This window comes from Coptis chinensis, chromosome 4 (genome assembly GCF_015680905.1).
Source record: "Coptis chinensis isolate HL-2020 chromosome 4, ASM1568090v1, whole genome shotgun sequence".
Classification (NCBI taxonomy): domain Eukaryota; kingdom Viridiplantae; phylum Streptophyta; class Magnoliopsida; order Ranunculales; family Ranunculaceae; genus Coptis; species Coptis chinensis.
The window spans coordinates 81,601,539-81,625,060 of record NC_141459.1 but is presented as its reverse complement, the minus strand read 5'-3'; the positions used below and the strand labels follow the sequence as shown (position 1 = coordinate 81,625,060).

The following is a 23,522-nucleotide window of genomic DNA, read 5'->3' as shown; positions in this document are numbered from 1 at the left end:
ATGGTTGACTTTGACCTTTGACCATGGACGGTTGACTTTCACCTTTGACTTTGACGATGACAGTTTTTGACTTTGACCATGACATGTTGAGTTTGACCTTGACCATGAGGTGTTGACCTTTAACCGTTGACCGTTGACTTTTTGGTGATTGACTTTGACCGGTTGACTGAATGTTGACTTTTCCAGTTTTCACATATTTTGTTTATATGGATAAATATAGTAATAAAATATTTGTCGGATATTATATAATTTGGTTTGTCATTATCTAATTTAGATTTGATGTGAGTAGTGTGTAAAAATATATATATATTGGGCTTTGATTGTGGATTGGGGTGTTTATTTGTCTTCGTTTTATGTGTATATTATATGGACATATGTAGTAATAAAATCTTTGTGGAAGCTTGTATAATTTGGTGGTCATTATCTAAGAAAGATTTGACCTGATGTTGTGTATTTTGACACGTGACGATATTGAGATGTTAGGAGATATTATATTCCTAATCGTTATAATAAAATGTATGTGATCACGTTGAAGCATTGTGACATGACATGATATAATATCGTTATAATATATTAATGCAATATCTTGGAGAAATGTATATACACTCCATTATTTTATATGTGAGATGTTAATATAGCATTGGTGAATATTTGCCCACCTGAGTGTGGTGTAGTCTGCAATAAGATATTGGCACGTGAAAGTATGAAATATGGTTATGAGATATATTGAGATATTTCTAGAGATTGTGGCTTAGTCGCAATAAGGTAATTGACCTGCCGCGTGATATAGTAGAAATGTTTATGAGTCATAGATGTATGACACCGAATAAATTACATAACGAAAATCCTAGAACCCCGACTACCACAACTCATGTGATTGGCCCTTACGGCGTTTGATTAATGGCGGGAATGGCCCCTTCCGGCGTTCGCTTAAATCTGAATGGCCTTGGCGACCCCCTGGCGAATAGTGGCTTGATTATTCCGTTAAGCAAAATAGAAGCGATGATCGCCAATTTTTATCTTAGAATAGTGGCGATGCTTACATAGATTTGGCTTCGTGTGAGGATTTACGGTGTCGCGGCATCCCGCTTCGGGGTGGTTACGCGCGCGAGTGGCTCATTATGTAAGGGGCATGTGGGATGTACATGTTAAGCGTTGGGTTGCGATTGTGGTAGCCAGGAAACTAGGTAAGACATAGATCTGACGTGATTTTTAGGGACACGCAAAGAAAGCCCTAAATAATATAATTATGGTAATATCTTGGTTAATGATGTATCTTTAAATAGATGAATGTATATAATATGTTTGGTTGGTTATTTGTTTAGTTAGAACCTAAAACCTCGATGGAGGAACTACATGCCTTATTTATTATGAGTATAGTTTGTTGTGTGGTTAGTGTGAAGTTAAAAATGCCTCGATTGGAGGAACTACACCCTTAATTATTATTCTTAAGGATGTTATATTAGTCGTTGAAAGTTAAAGGCTTCGATGGGAGGAACTAAGCTACCTTAGGGATTGTGTATATATATGTATAATTATATGTTATATTTTAGGGCTACTCACACCAAAGATTTTTATAATCTTGCTGACCCGATTTGCATGTTTGCTTATCGGGGGTGTTCATTCAATGAACATAGTTGATAAGTTTTAGCCGGGTTTAATGTTGAAGAAGAAGATTTCTTTGCTTGTGGTTTTGCGTTAGCGTTGCATCTCGGGATGTGTCTTGTTTTCCTTTGAGGTGATATAGATTTTCAGTTGAGATAATGTTATTTGCATTTTCATTTGTAAATTATTTTTGAAATGAATAGGATTTTGTTTAAGTTAAAATTTTTATTGGTTTTAATTATCCATATTTTAAACTGTTTATGGGTTTTGGGAGTGGAGAGTCGTCACACCTCGGAGATCGAAGAGTCGAGGGGACAAATAATGTTTTTCGAATTACATCGAAATTCGGGTGTGTGTTTGTTTGGTATCGAGCATTTGGTTAGCTTTTGACTTAGGTGAGTCTAGGTGATTCTGGATCGTGGTTTATGGGTAGTGTTTAAGGAGTTTTATTTTCAAAACTATTTCCGCTAGTTGTTTTATTTTTACAAACAAAATGAAAGAGATATAGAAATAAAGAGAGTCAATATTTTTTTCTTGATTGGATTGTATGTGTAATGTGTATATTTATATTAGTTACTTTTGTGGAGTGCATATGGAATGTTTTATTTTTTTTTCCTTATCATATGAGGAGTGGTTATATGTGTAATATGTTAATTATTAACGGGTTTGATCAAAATGAGCTGTGCTGTTGTAATATTGATTTATTGTTTGTGTTCATTTTCACATGGATTATGGATTAAGTGCAATAACATGTTTGTGAACTTTGTATTTGAGTGTTATGTTATTATTCAATAAATAATAAGATATTTAATCTATATTGAATGAGTTGTATTATTTGATGGTTTTGTGACGTACTGAGTAAGGAACTAATTGCCTCGGTGTTGGAGGAACTATCTCGCCTCACTCGTACACGTTAATGGATGAATAATATTTTAAAGTATAAGAGATTAATTTGTTCAAGTGATTAATTATAAATAGAGAATAATAATAATAAATAAATAAAATATCGTGTATTCTTTTTTTGAGATGTGTATACTTATGATATACGCGTGTGTTCTTTTGAGATGTGTATACCTGACGTATACACGCGTGTATTCTTTTGAGATGTGTATACATGCGTATACACGTTTATATATTATTGTATATAATTGAACTATTACCGTATGTGATATGATTGATTTATATCGTTAAATTAGTTCCACATGATTTTTTTTTATTCGAAAGTATTTATTCTTGAATTGTTCGTTTGGGTCTATATGATTTTGATAGAGGAATATGAAAAAAAAAATTATTATTTTTGATACGTGCTATATTTGATCTAGTTGCAAGCATGAATTAGGATTCAAGGGTTGTTTTAAATTTAATATTTATCGATAGCATGACTAAAGTAAATATAGAGTTTATTATAGTATCAATGACATGAGTGATTTTTTGTTTTAAGTGTGCCAAATTTTTCTTTTATGCATGATAATGAAAACTCCATAATGTTTTATGAACTTTTCCATATTATTGATTAGTTAAGTAGAGAATATTTTTCGTAGAGTCTACTACGTGTCAAGAAACTACATGCTAAAAGATATAATATATTTATCTTGTATTTAAGGGACGATAATAATTTGTTTTAATATAGGCAGTTAAACCGTAATAGGTTTTGTAATGGCATGAGGACATATATTCTGGAATTATTTAAAAATAATTAATACCAATGTTATCTTGCTTAAGTTTAATCAACGTGCATTCTTGTATAGGTTCTAAGTTAATAACCAACGCTTTTGTTCAGATAGCTTTGCTTGCTTCCTAATCTCGGACGAGATTCTTTTTGAGATAATGTATAGTTTATGCTTACCATTTTTAAATACGTTATTTTTCATTTAATTAATTAATTAAATTATTTTATTTTCAAAATTAGATGGGGATCGACTCGGATATATGTGGGCTCTGTTTTGGGCCCGAAGTCGGTGTTGGGCTTGGGTTTCGGACCCAAGTATATAAACACATTTTTTCTAGAAAATAAAGGTTCGAGAAAAATAAGATATTAAAAATGGAGGAGAAGAGAGGTTTGTTTGGAATTGAGCCGACGAATCGGGCTAGGAGGATTCGTCAGTCGCTCATACAGTGAGTAGCTATTTTGCTATTTCACCGATTTGTAGTTTACACATCGGTTATATTGTTTCGTTTTACAATCGCTCATTATCCCTTGTATTGGAATTCGTCTTTTGGTGTTATTAAATTTTATTAAATTTCGATTTTGATTAAACCGTTAAACCGATAACCGTTGGATCATTGCGTTTTAAACTCCGTCGAACTGGAACAGCATTCATGGAGGCGCAGACCATGACTCCACCTTACCGCCTTTATTATCTTGTTGTTTTGTTTTGGGTGGGTTATTTGTTGGTTTGGAGATTGGTGTTAGTGGAAGTTTGGTCGGTCTTTGTCGGCCTTAATGGCGTAGGTGGTTGGAGTGGATTTTTGATTGGTTTATGAAATATGGTTATGAGATATATTGAGATATTTCTAGGATTAACCAGTGCAATAAGGTAATTGACTGCGTGATATAATTAGAAATGTTTATGAGTCATAGATGTATGACACACAGATAAATTACATAGCGAAAATCCTAGAACCCTAACTACCACAACTCGTGTGATTGGCCCCACAGCGTTCGGTTAATCTGAATGGCGCCCTTACGGCGTTCGATTAAAATTTGAATGGCGCCCGCTCCCCTGGCGTATAGCCGAATAATTAACTTGATTATTCCGTTCGCCAAAATAGAAGCGATGATCGCGATATTTTATGCGAATAGTGGCGATTACACATAGATTTGGCTTCGTGTGAGGATTTACGGTGTCGCGGCATCGGTTCGAGGTGGTTCACCGCCGCGGGTGGCTCATTATGTAAGGGGAGGCATGTGGATGTACATGTTCGGCGTTGGAGTTCGCGATTGTGGTAGCGAGGAAACTAGGTAAGACATAGAATCTGGCAGTGATTTTAGGGACATAAAAAGCACGAAATAATATAATTATGGTAATATCTTGGTTAATGATGTATCTTTAAATAGATGAATGTATATAATATGTTTGGTTGGTTATTTGTTTAGTTGAACCTAAAAGCTAATGATGGAGGAACTACAATGCCTTATTTATTATGAGTATAGTTTGTTGTGTGGTTAGGTGAAGTTAAAAGCGGCCTCGAATGGAGGAACTACACGCCCTTTAATTAGTATTCTTAAGGATGTTATATTAGTGGATTGAAAGTTAAAGGCCGGTGGAGGAACTAACCGTAGGGATTGTGTATATATATGTATAATTATATGTTATATTTTAGAGCTACTCACACCAAAGATTGTTTATAATCGCCGGACCGTTAATTTGCATGTTTGCTTATCGGGGTGTTCGTTCAACGAACATAGTTGATAAGTTTTGACAAAATAATGTTGAAGAAAGATTGGTTCTGCGGCTTGTGGTTTTGCGTTAAGCGTTAAATCCCGGATGTGTCTTGTTTTCCTTTGAGGTGATATAGATTTTCAGTTGAGATAATGTTATTTGCATTTTCATTTGTAAATTATTTTGAAATGAATAGGACTGTTGTTTAAGTTAAAAATTTTATTGGTTTTAATTATCCGCATATTTAAAACCGTTTATGGGTTTTAGGAGTGGAAGTCGTCACACCTCGAGATCGAAGAGTCGGGGACAAATAATGTTTTTCCTTTCGCCGAAATTCAAGTGTGATTTTGGTATCAAAGCATTTGGTTAGCTTAGACTTAGGTGAGTCTAGGTGATTCTCGGATCGTAGTTTATGGGTAGTGTTTAAGGAGTTTTATTTTCAAAACTATTTACGCTTAGCTTGTTTTATTTTACAAACAAAATGAAAGAGATATAGAAATAAAAGCAGAGTCAATATTTTTTTCTTGATTGGATTGTATGTGTAATGTGTATATTTATATTAGTTACTTTTGTGGAGTGCATATGGAATGTTTTATTTTTTCCTTATCATATGAGGAGGAGGTTATATGTGTAATATGTTAATTATTAACGGGTTTGATCAAAATGAGCTGTGCTGTTGTAATATTGATTTATTGTTTGTGTTCATTTTCACATGGATTATGGATTAAGTGCAATAACATGTTTGTGAACTTTGTATTTGAGTGTTATGTTATTATTCAATAAATAATAAGATATTTAATCTATATTGAATGAGTTGTATTATTTGATGGTTTTGTGACGTACTGAGTAAGGAACTAATTGCCTCGGTGTTGGAGGAACTATCTACACCTCACTCATTAATGTTAATGGATGAATAGTATTTTAAAGTATAAAGAGATTAAAGGCTGTTCGAAGTGATTAATTATAAATAGAGAATAATAATAATAAATAAATAAAATATCGTGTATTCTTTTTGAGATGTGTATACTTGTTATATACGTGTGTTCTTTTGAGATGTGTATACCTACATTATACATGTATTCTTTTGAGATGTGTATACATATAGTATGTGTATACACGCTTATATATTATTGTATATACGTGAACTATTACCGCATGCGATATGATTGATTTATATCGTTAAATTAGTTCCACATGATTTTTTGCATATTCGAGTATTTATTACTGAATTGTTTTGTTTCAATCTATATGATTTTGATAGAGGAATATGAAAAAAAAAATATATATTTTTGATAATAAGAGTGCTATATTTGATCTAGTTGCAAGCATGAATTAGGATTCAAGGGTTGTTTTAAATTTAATATTTATGATAGCATGACTAAAGTAAATATAAAGTTTATTATAGTATCAATGACATGAGTGATTTTTGTTTTAAGTGTACCAAATTTTTTTTTTTATGCATGATAATGAAAACTCCATAATGTTTTATGAACTTTTCCATATTATTGATTAGTTAAAGTAGAATATTTTTTTAGTAGAGTTTACTTCGTGTCAAGAAACTACATGCTAAAAATATAATATATTTATCTTGTATTTAAGGGACCGGTAATAATTTGTTTTAATATAGGCAGTTAAAAGCTGTAATAGGTTTTGTAATGGCATGAGGACATATATTCAAATTATTTAAAATAATTAATACCAATGTTATCTTGCTTAAGTTTAATCAGCGTGCATTCTTGTATAGGTTCTAAGTTAATAACCAACGTTTTGTTCAGTATAGTTTGCTTCGAATCTCGGGGCGAGATTCTTTTGAGATATATAATATAGCTATGCTAGCCATATTTTTAAATCGTATTTTTTATTTAATTAATTAATTAAATTATTTTTATTTTCAAAATTAAGTGGGATCGGACTCGGGATATGTGGGCCTGGTTTTGGGCCGAAGTCGGTGTTAGGCTTGGGTTTGGGACCAAGTATATAAACACATTTTTCTAGAAAATAGGGTTCTGGAGAAAAATAAAATATTAAAATGGAAGCGCTAAATTTGGTTTTGTGGAAGGTTGGAGCCATGACGAATCGGACTAGGAGGATTCGTCCGCTATTCATCTGAAAGAGTAGCTATTTTGCTATTTCACGGATTTATAGTTTTCACACATATCATATTGTTTAATGGTTTTATTTTTTCATTATCTGTTGTATTGGAATTTCATGTCTTATTAGTGTTATTAAATTTTATTAAATTTAGTTTTCGATTAAACCATTAACTTTTATAAGCATTGGAGTTTAAGCCCGTTTTTCTTTGTCATGCGGAGCAGGCATTCATGGAAGCGCATTCATGACTCCACCTTTTTATTATCTTGTTGTTTTGTTTTGGGTGGGTTATTTGTTGGTTTTGAGATGGTGTTAGTGGAAGTTTGAAAGGTCTTTGGCAACAAATGCCCTCTTAATTTTTAGATTTTGATTTTGATTGGTTTTGGTTGGTTGTGTTGGGTTAGGATGTTTGGAGTGAGTGGGATGATGATGGGCGAGTTTGGTGGGGCGGTGGGAGCTTTAGAGGGCGTTAATGGCCGGTCTTGATTCGCGAGGGTGTGGGTTTTGATTTGTGATTTTTGTTGTTTAAACCGGATTGTTGTGGTTTTGTATTGTTTGATGGATGGAGTAGTGTAGTGTGGGTGTGGGGGCTGTTGATTGGAGCTTGAAGCCCCAATAATGGTGGCCGAAATTTTAGATCCAGTTTTAGGGAGTATATATGAAATGTATGATTTGGAGTTTTTGCATTTGTTAAAGTTGGTTGGGTTTGGATGGGAGTCTAACCGGCATAATGGAATGGGAGGAGGGTGGCCCGGTTTTTGGTGAGTGGTGGTGAGGTAGCTAGGGGAAAGAAGATGAAATGCGATGAATGGGCGATTTTCGGTTTGGGCCTTGGGCTTAGCAAATTTTGATTGGTTTGGGCCAAAACCTTAGTTGGTTTTGGGCGATTTTTTATTTTGTTTGGGCGAAATGTTTTAAGTTTGGGCGGATTGTTTTAGTTGTTTGGGGCCTTTTTTCTATTTGTTTTATTTGGCCGCTTTTCTATTTGATTTTTGGACGGTTTAATTAAGTTTTGGGACCGAAATCTAATATTAGTCTTGGCCGGTTTTCATTTGTATTTTTGGACCCGAACCCATAACGCTTTTTGGGCGGTTTTTAAATATTGCATGGACCAGTCCATTGGACTTAAAATAGATCCAATTGGGTCGTTTAGAATAAATAAGTGGACTTTAGACTTTTCGGGTTTTAAGGTTTGGGCTTGACCAGTTAGGTCGAACCGGGGCCGGTCATGAGCAATGAAACATGCACCTTTGCCCTTAGCCATGAACCATGGCTATGACCATGAACTTTGTCGAACAAGCAAAGCAACAGTTTGACTTTGACTTTGACTTTAGACGGACTTTGACTTTGACCATCGGCCGTTGACTTTGATGGTTGACTTTGACCTTTGACCATGGGCCGGTTGACTTTCACCTTTGACCTTTGACGATGACAGTTTGACTTTGACCATGACATGTTGAGTTTGACCTTGACCATGAGGTGTTGACCTTTAACCGTTGACCGACTTGACTTTGATCGACCGTTGACTTTGACCGTTTATGTTGTGAATGTTGACTTTTCAGTTTTTCACATATTTGACTATATGGATAAATGTAATAAAAATATTGTCGGATATTATGTAATTTGGGTTTGTCATTATCTAATTTAGATTTGATGTGAGTAGTGTGTAAAGTATATTGGGCTTTGATTGTGGATTATTTTATTTTTTATTTGTTTTTCGTTTTATGTGTATATTATATGGACATATGTAAAATAAAATGGTGTGGAAGCTTGTATAATTTGATGGTCATTATCTAAAAAGATTTGGCCGATGATGTTGTGTATTTTTTGACCACGTGGCGATATTGAGATGTTAGGAGATATTATATTCCTAATCGTTATAATAAATAATGTGATCACGTTGAAGCATTGTGACATGACATGATATAATCGTTATAATATATTGATGCAATATCTTGGAGAAATGTATATACACTCCATTATTTTATATGTGAGATGTTAATATAGCATTGGTGAATATTTGCTTGGTGTGTGGTGTAGTCTGATAAGATATTGGCACGTGAAAGTATGAAATATGGTTATGAGATATATTGAGATATTTCTAGATTGTGGCTTAGTCTTGCAATAAGGTAATTGACCTGCCGACGTGATATAGTAGAAATGTTTATGAGTCATAGATGTATGACACACGAATAAATTACATAACGAAAATCTAGAACTGACTACCACACTAACTCATGTGATTATTGGCCGGCGTTTGATTAAATCGGAATAGCGCGGGTGACCAACGCGTTGATTAAAATTTTGAATGGCGCTTGAGGCGACCCTCCTCCGGGCGTAACCGAATAATGTAACTTGATTATTCCGTTCAGCAAAATAGAACGATGATCTTGCATATTTTATGCGAATAGTGGCGGTGCTTACATAGATTTGGCTTCCGTGTGAGGATTTACGGTGTGCGGCATCCCGCCGAGGTGGTTCCACGCGCCGGATTGGCTCGATTATGTAAAGGGAGGCATGTGGATGTACATGTTAAGTTGGGTTCTGCGATTGGTAGCCGAAAACTAGGTAAGACATAGATCTGACGTGATTTTAGGGACACGCAAAAGAAAGCCCTAAATAATATAATTATGGTAATATCTTGGTTAATGATGTATCTTTAAATAGATGAATGTATATAATATGTTTGGTTGGTTATTTGTTTAGTTGAACCTAAAGCCGATGGAGGAACTACATGCCTTATTTATTATGAGTATAGTTTGTTGTGTGGTTAGTGTGAAGTTAAAGCCTCGATTGGAGGAACTACTGCTTAATTAGTATTCTTAAGGATGTTATATTAGTCGTTGAAAGTTAAAAGCCCGGTTGGAGGAACTAAACTAAACTATATGGGATTGTGTATATATATGTATAATTATATGTTATATTTTAGAGCTACTCACACCGGCATTGTTTATAATCTTTGACCCGATTTGCATGTTTGCTTATCGGGTGTTCATTCAACGAACATAGTTGATAAGTTTTGACAGTTTAATGTTGAAGAAGATTGGTTCTTTGCTTGTGGTTTTTTGCGTTAGCGTTGCATCTCGGGATAAGTCTTGTTTTCCTTTGAGGTGATATAGATTTTCGATTGAGATAATGTTATTTGCATTTTCATTTGTAAATTATTTTGAAATGAATAGATGACTTTGTTTAAGTTAAAAATTTTATTGGTTTTAATTATCCGCATATTTTTAAACTGTTTATGGGTTTTGGGAGTGGAAGTCGTCCGCACCTCGGAGATCGAAGAGTCGGGGACAAATAATGTTTTTCCATTCTGTTCGAAATTCGAGTGTGATGATTTGCATCGAGCATTTGGTTAGCTTAGACTTAGGTGAGTCTAGGTGATTCTCGGATCGTGGTTTATGGGTAGTGTTTAAGGAGTTTTATTTTTCAAAACTATTTCAGCTAGTTGTTTTATTTTACAAACAAAATGAAAGAGATATAGAAATAAAGAGAGTCAATATTTTTTCTTGATTGGATTGTATGTGTAATGTGTATATTTATATTAGTTACTTTTGTGGAGTGCATATGGAATGTTTTATTTTTTTTCCTTATCATATGAGGGAGTGGTTATATGTGTAATATGTTAATTATTAATGGGTTTGATCAAAATGAAATGCATCTTTGTTGTAATATTGATTTATTGTTTGTGTTCATTTTCACATGGATTATGGATTAAGTGCAATAACATGTTTGTGAACTTTGTATTTGAGTGTTATGTTATTATTCAATAAATAATAAGATATTTAATCTATATTGAATGAGTTGTATTATTTGATGGTTTTGTGACGTACTGAGTAAGGAACTAATTGCCTCGGTGTTGGAGGAACTATCTCGCCTCACTCGTACACGTTAATGGATGAATAGTATTTTAAAGTATAAGAGATTAAAATTTGTTGGAAGTGATTAATTATAAATAGAGAATAATAATAATAAATAAATAAAATATACGTGTATTCTTTTTGAGATGTGTATACTTGCGTATACACGTGTGTTCTTTTTGAGATGTGTATACCTACGTATACACGTGTATTCTTTTTGAGATGTGTATACATGCGTATACACGTTTATATATTATTGTATATACGTGAACTATTACCGTGCGTATATGATTGATTTATATCGTTAAATTAGTTCCACATGATTTTTGCATATTCGAGTATTTATTCTGAATTGTTCTGTTTCAGTCTATATGATTTTGATAGAGGAATATGAAAAAAAAAAATATATTATTTTTGATACGTGCTATATTTGATCTAGTTGCAAGCATGAATTAGGATTCAAGGGTTGTTTTAAATTTAATATTTCGGATAGCATGACTAAAGTAAATATAGAGTTTATTATAGTATCAATGACATGAGTGATTTTTGTTTTAAGTGTGCCAAATTTTTCTTTTATGCATGATAATGAAAACTCCATAATGTTTTATGAACTTTTTCCATATTATTGATTAGTTACGTAGAATATTTTTCGTAGAGTCTACTACGTGTCAAGAAACTACATGCTAAAAAGATATAATATATTTATCTTGTATTTAAGGGACAGTAATAATTTGTTTTAATATAGACAGTTAAACTGTAATAGGTTTTGTAATGGCATGAGGACATATATTAAAATTATTTAAAAATAATTAATACCAATGTTATCTTGCTTAAGTTTAATCAACGTGCATTCTTGTATAGGTTCTAAGTTAATAACCAACGTTTTGTTCGTATAGCCTTGCTTCCGAATCTCGGGACGAGATTCTTTTGAGATGTGTATATAAAATATGCTTGTGTATTTTTAAATCGTATTTTTTCTATTTAATTAATTAATTAAATTATTTTATTTTCAAAATTAAATTGGATCGGGACTCGGGATATGTGGGCCCTGTTTTGGGCCCCGAAGTCGGTGTTGGGCTTGGGTTTTAGGACCCAGTATATAAACACATTTTTTCTAGAAAATAGGGTTGAGAGAAAAAAGATATTAAAAAAATGGAGAAGAGGTTTCTTTGGTTTGTTGGGCCTGACGAATTTTAATCGGCTAGGAGGATTAATTAGGGTTTGCATATCAGGTGAGTAGCTATTTTTGCTATTTCACGGATTTGTAGTTTACACACATGGTTAATTATTGTTTAGTTTTTACATTCGCTTCATTATCCCATTGTATTGGAATTAATTGCTATTGGTGTTATTAAATTTTATTAAATTTCGGATTTTTGATTAAAGCTGTTAAAGCATTGATAACCGCTGGATTGGGTTTTAATTTTAAAGCTGTCGAACCCAACAGCAGGCATTCATGGAAAAAAACCAGCGACTCCACCTTTAAGCCTTTATTATCTTGTTGTTTTGTTTTGGGTGGGTTATTTGTTGGTTTGGAGATTGGTGTTAGTGGAAGTTTGGTGGAAGTCTTTAATGGCACTAATGGCTCGTGGTGGTTGGAGTTTTTTGATTGGTTTGTTTGGTTGTGTTGGGTTAGGATGTTTGGAGTAGTGGGATGATGATGGGCGAGTGGGGGCATGTGAAGCCTTTAGGGGCGTTAATGGCCGTTCGCCATTAATTGAGGGTGTGGGTTTTGATTTGTGATTTTAAGTGTTTAAACCGTGATTGTTGTGTTTTGTATTGTTTGATGGATGGGTAGTGTAGTGTGGGTGTGGGGGCTGTCGATTGGAGCTTGAAGCCCCAATAATGGTGGCGAAATTCTTAGATCCAGTTTAAGGAGTATATGAAATGTATGATTTGGAGTTTTGCATTTGTTAAAGTTGGTTGGGTTTGGATGGGGAGTCTAACCGACATAATGGAATGGGAGTGGGTGGCCGGTAGCGACTTGGTGGTGGTGGTGGTGGTGGTAGCTAGGGAAGAAGATGAACGAGAATGTCAATTTTCGGTTTGGGCCTTGGGCCTTTAGCAAATTTTATTTAGGGTGGGCCAAAACCTTAGTTGGTTTTGGGCCCGATTTTGGAGTGTTACTGCTTGGGCGAAATGTTTTAAGTTTGGGCCCGATTGTTTTAGTTGTTTGGGGCCTTTTTCTATTTGTTTTATTTGGCCCTTTTTCTATTTGATTTTTGGACCCGGTTTAACTTAAGTTTTGGGACCGGTTAATATTAGTCTATGGCGTTTCATTTTTGTATTTTTGGACCCGAACCCTTAACGTTTTGGGCGGTTTCTAATATTGCATGGACCAGGTCCCTTGGACTTAAAATAGATCCAATTAGGTCGGGTAGAATAAATAAGTGGACTTTAGACTTCGGGTTTTAAGGTTTGGGCTTGACCCGGTTAAGGTCGAACGCGGGACGTGGTCATGAAACCCATGAAATGAACCATGCACCTTTGCCCTTAGCCATGAACCATGGCTATGACCATGAACCTGTCGAACCGAAAGCGACAGTTTGACTTTGACTAGGACACTGGTTTGACTTTGACCATCGTTGATTGACTTTGATGGTTGACTTTGACCTTTGACCATGGACGGTTGACTTTCACCTTTGACCTTGACGATGACAGTTTGACTTTGACCATGACATGTTGAGTTTGACCTTGACCATGAGGTGTTGACCTTTAACCGTTGACCGTTGACTTTGACTGTTGACCGTTGACTTTGACCGTTGACTGTGAATGTTGACTTTTCCAGTTTTTCACATATTTGACTATATGGATAAATGTAATAATAAAACGTTGTCGGATATTATGTAATTTGGGTTTGTCATTATCTAATTTAGATTTGATGTGAGTAGTGTGTAAAGTATATTGGGCTTTGATTGTGGATTGTGGACTGTTTATTTGTGCTACGTTTTATGTGTATATTATATGGACATATGTAGTAATAAAATGCTGTGGAAGCTTGTATAATTTGATGGTCATTATCTAAGAAAGATTTGTGATGATGTTGTGTATTTTTGACCGTGATGATATTGAGATGTTAGGAGATATTATATTCCTAATACGTTATAATATATGTGATACGTTGAAGCATTGTGACATGACATGATATAATACGTTATAATATATTGATGCAATATCTTGGAGAAATGTATATACACTCCATTATTTTTATATGTGAGATGTTAATATAGCATTGGTGAATATTTGCCCACGGGAGTGTGGTGTAGTGCAATAAGATATTGGCACGTGAAAGTATGAAATATGGTTATGAGATATATTGAGATATTTCTAGAGATTGTGGCTTAGTGCAATAAGGTAATTGACCTGCACGTGATATAGTAGAAATGTTTATGAGTCATAGATGTATGACACCTGAATAAATTACATAACGAAAATCCTAGAACCTGACTACCACAACTCATGTGATTGGCCCTTCTGGCGTTTCAGTTAATCTGAATGGCCTTGGGCTGACCCTACGGCGTTTGATTAAAATTTGAATGGCCTTCGGTGCCCTCCGGCGTAAATAACGAATAATTGGCTTGATTATTCCGTTAAGCAAAATAGAACGATGATCGCATAATTTTTTTATGCCGAATAGTGGCAGTGCTTACATAGATTTGGCTTCCGTGTGAGGATTTACCTGGTGTGCGGCATCCCGCTCAGGGTGGTTACGCACGGAGTGGCTCATTATGTAAGGGAGGCATGTGGATGTACATGTTCGGCGTTGGGTTTGCGATTGTGGTAGCCAGGGAAACTAGGTAAGACATAGATACGACGTGATTTTAGGGACACGCAAAGAAAGCCTGAAATAATATAATTATGGTAATATCTTGGTTAATGATGTATCTTTAAATAGATGAATGTATATAATATGTTTGGTTGGTTATTTGTTTAGTTGAACCTAAGGCGCCTCGATGGAGGAACTACATGCCTTATTTATTATGAGTATAGTTTGTTGTGTGGTTAGTGTGAAGTTAAGGCGCCTCAGTGGAGGAACTACCTGCCTTAATTAGTATTCTTAAGGATGTTATATTAGTCGTTGAAAGTTAAGACGCCTCGGTGGAGGAACTAACTGCCGTAGTATTATTTATGTATATATATGTATAATTATATGTTATATTTTAGAGCTACTCACACCAGCATTGTTTATAATCTTGACCCGATTTGCATGTTTGCTTATCGAGGTGTTCATTCAATGAACATAGTTGATAAGTTTTGCAGGGTTTAATGTTGAAGAAGATTGGTTGCGGCTTGTGGTTTTGCGTTAGCGTTAAATCTCGGGATGTGTCTTGTTTTCCTTTGAGGTGATATAGATTTTCAGTTGAGATAATGTTATTTGCATTTTCATTTGTAAATTATTTTTGAAATGAATAGAACTTGTTGTTTAAGTTAAAATTTTATTGGTTTTAATTATCCGCATATTTTAAAAGCTGTTTATGGGTTTTGGGAGTGGAGAGTCGTCACACCTCGGAGATCGAAGAGTCGGGGACAAATAATGTTTTTCCGAATTCTGTCGAAATTCGGGGTGTGACAACACCTCTCAAATCCAGGCTTCCCTTTTTCACTAATTTATCTTCACCACTCCATTCCTTCTATCTTCAATGGCCCTCACTCAAATTTTCGTGCCCGAGGAAAACTTTATGGAAAATTTTCAGAGCGGTCTATTTCACCCATATTTTACATCGAGGATGGTTCCCTCTATTACATCATAAGGAGGAACTTTATTCCAGAGAATTGGTTATGCATTTCTATAAACACGGTTATTTCCAAAACGGGCAATTCTTTGTCCGTGCAAACGGATGCGAGCGCGAATTGACTCCAGAAATAATCTCCGAGGTCCTTCAAATTCCAAAACAAACCCTGGGGTACACCGTCAAGATTCACCATTCGACAATATAAGGCATCTGATGTTTGCAACTATTCTTTATGGCGAATACAACCGGAAAAACCACATTGTTTATCAGCGATCCTTGCAAAGGAACCAATTCTCTGTGATCCAATGGCTAGCCCATAATTTGCTCAGCACATCGAAGACTTCCGAAATAACAAAACCCCTCCTCCATCTACTCTGGGTACTGCAGACTAAATGCAATGATTTTTGCATAATTCAATTTCTTTGGAACGTGATCGCACGTGCCAAGAAAAAGTCAGCTCCTTTGCCAACCATTGTGACACTTATCATGGTGCATTGGGGTTGTCCTATTACTGCTCCTAATACCTATCTCAGAACAGCTAACATTCTCACTATTCACTCAGTCTGTATGAATGATATTTGGACTCCCAACGTTGCAAAGAACCATGCCGGTGTAGAAACCGGCGAAGCTTGTTTAGCTGTCAACATCTTCACTGAAAATGCAATATACAACGTATTTAATCCTATGGAAGGCCTTCGTTTAATTCACCAAGGACTAATGACATTATACACACTTCAGAACATCATCATCACTAGTCTTCTTAAGTTTCATGACTTTTGGGCAATACAAGACGAGGAACAAGCACAATTCTTGCACAACCATAACTAGTTCTTGGCAAATCACACTCTCACAATGGAGAACCAAGCCAAGATTTACTAGACACAGAGTGCCCTGTTGCAATGGGCTATTGCACGAATTGACTTCATCGAGAATCTTATAAATGGATTTCTCTCACCTAAGGATCCTCGTCGTTACTTGGGTCATGACACAAATTAAATTTTGCAAATTTATGTTCTTTGTCATTTTCTTTTTAGTTTTTAGTATAGTGAAATTTTCCTATTGTAATAAATGTCATTTGTTTTTACTTAGTCATTTCCATCGTATTCTAATTTTGGGTTTATCTTTGTCTACAGGTGGTATCTTTCATCACATGTCGTTTGCAATGGCACGTCCAAAGATTATCCCTGAACAATCCCTTCATGCTTTGCTGAATTCTCCTGCATATGGACATCTTTTTAGAGACCTTATCACCCAAGTTGGTTGGACCTCCTTCATTCTGCACCCTAAGCAGACATACTCTCCAGGTTTGGCAGCTTATTTTTATGATCATATGGAGGATACACCTACTGCACGTGGTTTTTTTGAATAGATTTGCAATCCGTATTGGTAACACCAGACATCTCTTTTACGAGCCAACAGTTGCTATGGCTTTGGACCTTCCCTATAATCAGCCAAACCCCCATTCAATACCTTATACAAAACACCTTTAATCATTACTTTTGGGAAGATTTTGCCACCCTCTATGGCGATGGCTTCACCCAAGTCATTGAACTTGACGAACTGGGACAATGGCCGGATAGAACAATTCCCCTGGCAAGTATGCCAATGAATGTCAGGGCTGCCATGTTATTTATCCTTCTGAACATCATGGGAGATTGACATTTTTCCACTACCTCCAAAGCAGCTTGCAAGGCTTTCCATGCTCTCGCTCAACAACATGCCGCGTTCGACATCACGAACCTCGTCATTGAGAACCTAAAAAGGGCTCGTCTTTTTTGACAGCATTATATCACTTTGCCAGTTACCGCATGCCGGCTAATGAGGACATTCTTCCCACAATTTGCAGCCACTTTTCATGATTGGGTACGTGTAGATTCTATGTGTCCAATGAACAGGATTATTCGTTCTTTGAGATTTAGGGTCTGGCATCGGCGCTCTTCAAGGTACCTGAGGTACATTCACTGCTTCCCTAAAGACAAAGACATGATAGCTCATTTGGACACTTCTAGAAAGAGAAAGTGGAGCAAAGTTTAGCAGACCATGATAAACTGGCGTGACACAAAGGAGTGGAACTTCGATACAGATGAAGCAAGGATGGACATACCCTTAATTCGTAATTAGGACAGTGTAAGTTGATGCACATATTTGTTGTTTTTCTTTTTGATGTAAAGAATACATAACCTAACAATGTCCTTTCCCTTTTGTGTTGTATACTATATATGGTGTTTGTATAATTTTCTATTGAAGATATCAACTTTATTTTTGCTCAAGCCTCTCAGGTATATTCTTTCTTTCTCTTGACACTTTGAGGACACAGCGTCCTAATGTTTGGGGGTGGTGAGAACCTTTCGCAAAAATTAAGCATTCATAGTTTGTATATAGTTTTATTTTTTGTCTAAATAAGTGTATTTAGTGACAAAATCTTGTTTCCTTTTCTGTGATGAAAAATATCTAGAAATCTCACCCTAGCATTAGAATTAGGATTTGTTCTTAGAAACTTAAGTTAATACATATGCAATAGTTTTTACATCTTTTCATGAGCATTCATGCACTGACTATCATTAAATGTACATAGCAGTAAGTTTCTGAGACCCACAGTTAGACAACTTAATTTCCATATCCTGTGAGAATCTAACCAAAGAGCCTCAAAATGTGTGATATATGAGTAATGACACAGAGGAGTAGTTTTTCCGAATAGAAAAGTTCACACGTCTACTTACTTGATCACTACCCGAATCCTAGGCGAGAATTTAAGCATTCTTTGGATCGATTTAGCTAAAAATTCACACTTGTAAAATTTTTTACCGCTAGTCGCCCCACTGAACCTTTCATTAACCCTTTCTATTTCACCAAAAATTCATTACCCATTTATTAACCACAAATAAATAAGCCTACCAAGATGATGAGTATGAGAAATAGGATGAAGTGCGGACAAATGAAGAGAAAAAACTTGTCACAAATCAAAATCAGTTACCTTCTTCAGAAGAAAAGAAAAAGAAAAATAGAAATATGTTTTCAAAAAATTCAAAAGAAAAATCAAAGTTAGAATTTCCCCCAAAATCAAATCAAAAGGGAATACAAAAGCTTAAAAAAAGCTAAGTCTGGAAACTCATGTTAGAAGCAGGAAAGAAAATAAGGATTTCTCTGGTGTAAATATCTCGAAGACCTTATTCTCTCATATGTATCATTTTTGAATTTTTCATTCCATTTTCTTCTACACTACCACCTAAGCCCCAAAATACCTAATAAAGACCTCTAGCTCAATTAGGAGTAGGATGGTGTAATAATAAGTAGTAGATGTGAATTCTCGACCTCGGCTCCTCTAACTGTCATTGAGTATGTGAGGAAATGTTTGCCCACTACACACTGGAGTTAGCAAAACTTGAGTGGAAAAATATAAGAGAATTTGTGTTCCGACACATACCTGTGAGAACCTACTTAAGGACGCTATCCAAAGGATCCAGAAACGGCCCTGCTCGTACATTTCATTTTAAAGATCACTGCATGCATGTTCACATGTAAATGTTTTGATTATTATATATATATTAATTTGAATTTCAAAAGAATTAATCCTTTTTCCCCTTTCTAGTGAGATGTATAGATATTTAAGATTAATTAAGGGGACAAGGCTTTGTTACTGAGTCGTTGTAGCATATATGAAGTTTGTGAGTATCTTCTCTAGAAAACATTCACAAGGCTATAACTCATCCATTAGGGAATTTTTAGTGGTTCAAGGCCTTGTTGCATACGATCAATGCAACCGCTCTCTGGGAAATGAAACTTAGTTTAGGACAGCATATTTTTGGGCACTTATCGTTTTAATGCCTCTTCTTTGCTTGAGGACAAGCAAAATGCTGTTTGGGGGTGGTGTGATAAGCACCTAAAACTGTAATATTAAACCTCGAGAGACATAGCATTTTGGTCAATTATGTGTTTAATAATCATGAAATAATTATATTTTCGTACTTTTGTAGGTTTTCGCAGTTAACGTAAATATGATAATAAAACATGCATCAAAGTACGGGAATACTGTGCATACTTGAAGTCTTCCCACTCAGCCCCAATGAAGCCCAACAAATTTGACTAGAGCCAAAGTTTCCAAAGGGACAAAACCAGTGCAGAATGGGTCCACGTGTAAAGAAGCAGCAAACTTCCGAAGCTCACGTCTTTCAAACCTGGACGCCAATTTTGACAAGTGAACTACCAGAGCAACCAGGACGACCAGCTCTACGCAAAGACAGAAAGTTGTAAAAATGCCAAAATCCGAACCGCCACTAGACACAACACATGGACCCACTCTGCAGGCCCACAAGACATGATCAGTCACCAGGGACAGGTGGCAAGTGAAGGGCACACCTTGGTGGCACCTTGTTAAGGAAACAAACAAAACATTAAAGGAAGGTTTTGTTTTGTATACAAAGTTTTGGAAGTTTATACAAATTAAAGAAAAAAACAAAGTAAAGAAAAGACGAAATGTAATTAAAGAAGGGGGAAGGCTTCACGTGGGAGGGGCTATATATTTGAGATTTGAGAAGGGAACCTGGAGTTAGACTTAAGCTTTTTACATTGCTGCTTTAATTTTCATTACGTGTTGTTGTATTTCCCTTCCAGTAGCTTTTCATTCAAGCATCAAGTACTATAAGTATTTACTTTAATAAGATTTATTTTTCTTTAAGTTAAGTTCATGTTCTTTATTTACTTGTTTAGTGTAAACAATAAGATCAATCAATCCATCTTGACCATGAGCTAAAATCCTCCCAAGGGGGAGGGTTAATGATGCTCATGTGAGGATAAAGATTGACACTTTAATGTTCTAGAATCACTACTTAGGAATTAGGTTTAGATTATGCATTCGGTCCCAAAATGATTGAGACTGGACAAGTTTGGAGTACTGATGCTCTAGAATAGTCTCGCATGAGACCCAGTTTACATTAGGTCTAGTCTTGTGTGAGACTCTATGGTGGCAGTCAGCACTCTGGTTTGTCCAGCTGATTTGTAATCAAACCAGGAGCTGAAATGATATTCCAGAGATGGAATATTAGTTCAACTCCTTATGCTAGTGAGGTGAGCTCAGAGATGAGTGCATCTCACTAGGGATCGTTACTCGACGCCTTTCGGGTTTGTCTATGAACTCTAGACGGATTAGAGTTATAATGATATGGTACTATAACTGTTGAAACTGATTTTGCATGATTATGATTAACCCTTTTCCTGTATTTTTATCCTTGTTTATTTTACGTAGAAATCAATCGTAATTATTTTACGTTACTTGCATTACCATTAATTTATCTAAACTTGAGAAATAACCTAAAATCTTACTTACTAAAAGTTGTAAATCCAGTTGTGAATCTTGCCTAGCCCTAAGGTATGGACGATCCCTTACTCGACCTATCCTACCAACCCACGTGAGTAAGGTAACTTGACCAAACGGACGTTTACATATTTTGGACTTTGGACTTCGGACTGCGGACTTTGGACCATGGACTTCAGACTTAAAAGAATCAAACACTAAATTACCATTTATCATCACACCTTTCTTGTTTTGGTCTTGGGTTAACAAGTTTAGAGACTGTTGCATGGATGATATGATTTGGGTTTGTTATTACATGACAGATAGCATTATTTCGGTGGGCTTATCTATTTAGACTCTAGTTGGTGGTGTAATTGGAACTAGGTCTCTTTGGTTATTGATAGGTGGGTTTTGGTAGTTCTGGTTAAACTGGGATGGAACCAATGCTCTGTTCTGATTGTTATAGTTACCTTGTTCTTTTCTGAATGTATTTGGTGGTTTGTTCAAACTTGGAGGTCGATGGTTTTGTGGACTATTCGTCCATGTGAAGTTTGGGTGTTGTCTCCATGGTGCATTTGGTACGTTAAAAGCACACACTTCTTCTGGTTGAAGTGATGATAAGTTTGTGATCAAAGGACAAGCGACATCTATATGATTTAAGCTTAGACATAAATTGCATGGTGTGGTATTTATGTTCATGACAGGATGAGGAGTTTGGTCTTTTTGTTTGGTTGTGAGGGCATCTATCTTTCTTGTGAGGGTTTCGATTAAGGTCTTAATTTCAGGATCAGATTTCACCTAAAAAATACCGCTAACCTTAGATGTACTGGGTTGGGCTATTATGGAATTGTTTATATCTCTCCAGTGGGTAGTCTTTTTAGCTTGGTTTTCAAGAAAGGTTAAAGCTTCGGTTGCACCTTTATCCAAAAAATTACCATTACTCATGATGTCAAGGGTTACTTTGTGTTCTTGGAGAAGACCTTTGAAGAACCATTAGACAAGAGTGGATTTTTCTAGTTTATGGTGAGGACAAGAATGGATTAGGTCAGAGAATCTATCCCATGCTTCAAAAAATGTCTCACTCGGACTCTGTCTGAAGAATTGTATCTTACTTCTTATTTCCTTTGTTTTCTTCAGCGGAAAGTACTTATTCATGAAGGAGAACACAACTTTTTCTCATATATCAAAAGAATCGGGCTTCTGAAAGAGAAGCCAAGCGTGGCTGTTACCAGCTAGAGTGAAAGGAAACACTTGTAACTTCACTTGATCGTCCGTCACACCCGGATGATGAAAAGTATTACATACTTCATGAATCTGGCGTAGATGTTCATACGGTAACTCGTGTTCAAACTCGTGAAAGATGGGTAGAATATTGAACACGTTAGTGGAATGCGAAAGTCACTCGTGAGCGGTGTGAATCGTATACAAGATAGAGGTCCATCTTGCAACGATGTGTTGAAGTTGGAGAGATGCTCTTCTGCTTGCACTACTTCTTCGGCCATCTTAGTAGATGGGGGACAAGAAATAGGAGATTGTCTAGAGTCACTGATAAGAGCCCAAAATTGTAGTTTAAACCCTTTAATAGTATTTATATGTAGTCAATTATGTCAATAATAATATAGGTTTATCATTAATTACGTGCTTTTGAGTATTTCAGGCTTTGGAGTTGAATAAATGTCAATTCATTACTAATTAGGCGCTAAACGAAGCTAAAGTGATTGCTAGGGAAGTTCCATGAAGAAAGCCCAAGTTTAATTGAGAAGAAGCCCTTAAAAAGCCTAAGTTAAAACTGTTAAGTAAAAGTCAAACCGGATTAGAGAGATGAAGAAAAGTCAATAGAATTTCAGAAGGCCATACCTTTGGACTCATGTTTTGGATTTGGGCCTATTTTATATTAAAATGACCGGATCAGAATGCCCTTTCTAATGGTCTAGGCCTTGACTCGATCAGAGTGGTATAAGTTGGTGAAAACGCGTGCTACAGTAACACGACTAAAATTAGAAGTCTTGGATTCAACCAATTGGGTTATGGACTTGATTTATGGGTCCATAACCTAGCCTAAAAACCCATGCACGATTTTGTATCATGATATAAGAGAATAAAAACTCTAAACTAGGGATCTACTCTATCCTATTAGTTAGAATAATATATGATTCCTTCCCCAATTAGTTTAGAGTAATTAAGGTTTAATGTTCTTGCCTCCAACTCCACCATTAGTTTTATTAATATAAATTTAGTTTAATTTAATTATGTCTTCTTATTATTGTTTATTGTTAATGAACCCAATAAAACTATGCTAAAACTCCATTAGAGGAGGTTTATGAAGTCTATGTGAGGGTTATGATTGTTCTTCTTTAGTTTTCTTATTGTCTTATGTGCTTCAAGTTCAAGTTCTATAGTTGTCTAAAGATAGAGATTATAAAAGTTGAACTAGAGAAAGGAAACTCCACAAAGAGATTTGTGGAGGAGAATTTCTCTTATGCTAATCATATCTTAGTACAGAGATTGCTATGATTGGTTAGTGATCAATAAAAATTGTGACTTTTGTTGTTTTACCTTG

The 23,522-nt window shown here is 35.4% G+C and overlaps 1 non-coding gene across 1 annotated transcript; it reads left to right on the top strand.

Annotated features, from left to right (window-relative positions):
• The first annotated feature begins 21,977 nt into the window (after positions 1–21,977).
• Positions 21,978–22,084, top strand: LOC147505085 (small nucleolar RNA R71). Its single transcript, XR_015194038.1, has one exon. It is a non-coding gene; the product is annotated as a small nucleolar RNA R71 (small nucleolar RNA).
• Positions 22,085–23,522: the final 1,438 nt, after the last annotated feature.